Genomic DNA, 3,407 nt, shown 5'->3' on the forward strand with positions numbered 1-3,407 from the left:
GAGAGAGAGAGAGAGAGAGAGAGAGAGAGAGAGAGAGATGAAACTAGAAAGGGGATCGTGAGAGCAAAGGAAGAAATGGAAAGTGAGGAAATGTGTACATAAGAGAACAGAAAGTCAGATTATCTGGAGGAAGAAAAAGGACCAACTAGATCAGTGCATGGCAGAACAAAGGGAGAACAAAGTATAATGATACATATGGATAAAAATGGCATATTAAAATCCATCATTCTGTAAGCTGACCTATATTTTTAATTGAAAAAAATTCATAAGCCCAAATGTGGAATAAGCACTGCTTTCCTTAGAAGATAAGCCCACATATGTGAGGGGGCACTGTGAGGATAGGGTGGGTGAGGTTACAGAGAGCAGGGTAGACCACAGGTTAACAGAATGACGTGAAGGTGTACAGAAACACACCTAAAACGTTAGCACAGAAACCACCACAGAGAATGGACACAGGCTCACAGGCCATGAGATCTGGAAGCATCTTTGTCATAACACCCCTTTCTCTTTGAAGAATACTCATTTTGTCCAGCTTTCATCTGTTTGAAAACGTTTATGACCATAGAAGAATAAATGAGTCCAGCTTCCTAAACTCTCCCAGACTTGTAAGACAGCAAGAATACTAGATCAAGGCTGGAGAGATGGCTCAGTGATTAAGAACACTGACTCTTCTTCCTAAGGTCCTGAGTTCAATCCCCAGCAACCACAGGGTGGCTCACAACCAACTTTAATGGGATACAAAGCCCTCTTCTGGTGTGTCTGAAGACAGCTACAGTTTACTCATATTCATAAAATAAAATAAATAAAATCTTTAAAAAAGAACACTAGATCAAGCTGCTTGTCCTTTGAATAGGTGACCTCGGGGAATGGAGACCTGGGCTTATGGAGCCCTGGGCAGGAATGTGGTTGAATAGCTTATCATACATGCACTGTAAAGACTGTTTTCCTTTTTTCTTTTAAGATTTATTTATTTATTTATTATATGTAAGTACACTGTAGCTTTCTTCAGACACCCCATAAGAGGGTATTAGCTCTCATTTAAGATGCTTGTGAGTCACCATGTGGTTGCTGGGAATTGAACTCAGGCCCTTCAGAAGAGCAGTCAGTGCTCTTAACTGCTGAGCCATCTTCCCAGCCCATAAAGACTTTTCTTACCTGAGGAATCATTTTAGATAAGATTGCTGTTTCTCCGTTGGTAACTTTATAACAACAAAAACCTGTGTGTCTGTGTGTGCGTGTGTGCATCTGAGTGTGTGAGGTGAGCTTTCCTCAAACCTTATATACTAAACATCATGGGCTGGAGGAGATAGCTCAGTTGACAGAGTGCTTGCCTAACAAGCAGGAAGACAGAGTTCAATCCTCAATTCTGCATAAACTGGATGTAGAGGCAAATACCTGTAATCCCAGCACTAAAGGTGTGGAGGCAGGAGATCAGGAGTTCAAGATCAGCCTTGGATACATACTAAATATGAGGCTACCTTGTGGTACACGAGACCCTGTCTCAAAAATAGCAACCACTTCTGTAGCTCTCGTTACTGGCTAAGTGACCAAATAGGAGACTAGAGTTGATGTTGCCTCAGCCAGCAACACCCCTGACCTTCTGCCTGCTTGTCTCCCCCTCTCCCTCCCCCAGGCAGTTCTTAGAAATGCTTATCTCCTCCAGCCCTGAAACTGACCAAAAGTTCCTCTGGCCCTTTGTCAGATGAGGATGATAAGACCAGTTTCACAAAGGGTCCTGCCCCCATAGGTAGAGGAGAAATGCTGAAGAATCCTGACAGACAGGCCTTGCTGGGTTTCCTACCTGACAGTACTTGATTATGTCATCAACTTCTGGTCCAATCCCATTGCAATATTTCGGTGCATTGTTTGATCATACCTACCTAAAGAAGTTTCCATAAAGACCCAATGGACATGGTTCAGAGAGTCTCATTTTGCCTGAGCACATGGCTGTTGGGAGTGGGGCTTGTGTGGCAAGGGTTGTTGGTTGCCCTGGTGCTGTTTGTATTCTGATGTTAATTCTGCTTCCTCAAGGGGGACAGCCCAGAGGAGGAGTGGATCACGTACCACTCAGGTGACTTCATATGAACCTTCTCCCATTCAAATAAAGGCTAGAGCCTGTGATTGGGCAGTGGAAGGGAAAGGTGGGACTAGAAGTTTTAGAGAGGAGGGGGAAGAGAGGAAGGTAGGAAAGATGGAGGAAGATAAGGGAGAGGAGAGGAAGTGAAGATGGAACAAAACCACATGGCCCAGAAAATTTGCAAGTAACAGGGATGTCATACCTGGAGAATAAAGTAGTGTAATGATAAATCTGTCCAATCTAGGCATGCAGCTTAATATTATAACTGTGCTGTGCGTTTTTGCACAGGCATATTGGAGTTGGAGATTTACTACAACAACTGTGCCTAGAGCATTCGATCCTTCACACTATTACATGACAAACATGTTTCCCTGAAGTCTGAGAGCTATTTAAGTAAATTAGTTGTAAATGAGACATTCTAAAACACTGACTGGCAGTGATTGAGCAAAACCATAGTTGAAACCATTGGGGCCTAGTGATGAACCTCCACCTCTGGGATCTGACACTATCTCCAATAGGTGGTTGCAACACCGTGCTAAATTAAGGGAGAAGAGCTGAGCATGATGGCTCATGTCTATAATTCCAACACTCAGGTGGCTGACACTGGAGGATTGTCACAAATTTCAAGCTTGCCTGGGCTATACAGTAATTATGAAGAGCAGAAGTTCAGGGTCAGGTTCAAACATAAGAGAATTCAAAGCCAGCCTGGTTTATATAGTGAATTCGAGATCAACCAGGGCTATATAGTGACACCCAGTATCAAACAAAAACAAAACTTAGGAGAAAGAGTAGGTTGTAGCTCAGTAGTAGGGCACTTGCCTACAATGTGTGGGTTCCCTAAAATTCCCTAGGGTCAGTTCCCAGCACCACAAAAAAAAAAACAAATTGGGGCCCATAATCCATTGTCAGTTACATACCCGCTCTAAGTCTCAGGAACCCCTACATATGTTTCCCGGTGGGAGTTAGTCTTGTGCACTGTGTATTCAGATGCTGATTTCTAAGTCCAGAGATCAGTCCGGATGTTAGCATTGTCTTGATAATTGAGCCATCTCCCCAAATATTTTTGACTGGGTAAGAAAGAGCTGACTAAGGCTGGGCAGAGAAGGTAGGACTTCTGATCCCAGGGCCAGGGGTCTCAGGTAGAGAGAAGTAGAAAAAGAACCACAAGGAAAGAGGTAGAGACCAGGAGGTTTCGCCATGAGGACATACATGGAGCAGAGCAAGCCAGGGCAATACTCATTTTGAAGGTACAGGACCACATGTCTGAGAGGTAAATACTTATAATAGATGTTCATCTATTCTATCTGCCCAGTCATAGTACTAAAGCTTG

The 3,407-nt window shown here is 43.5% G+C and overlaps 1 protein-coding gene across 1 annotated transcript in view; it reads right to left on the bottom strand.

The window, feature by feature from the left end:
* Positions 1 to 1,736, bottom strand: part of Sinhcaf (SIN3-HDAC complex associated factor) — a 30,671-nt gene extending 28,935 nt beyond the window's left edge. The window contains exon 1 of the mRNA XM_021165508.1: positions 1,677 to 1,736. The gene's annotated coding sequence lies outside the window, so the exon portion shown is untranslated. The remainder of the gene's footprint in view (positions 1 to 1,676) is intronic.
* Positions 1,737 to 3,407: the final 1,671 nt, after the last annotated feature.

The sequence above is a fragment of the Mus caroli genome, chromosome 6 (assembly GCF_900094665.2).
Source record: "Mus caroli chromosome 6, CAROLI_EIJ_v1.1, whole genome shotgun sequence".
In the NCBI taxonomy this organism is placed as follows: Eukaryota; Metazoa; Chordata; class Mammalia; order Rodentia; family Muridae; genus Mus; species Mus caroli.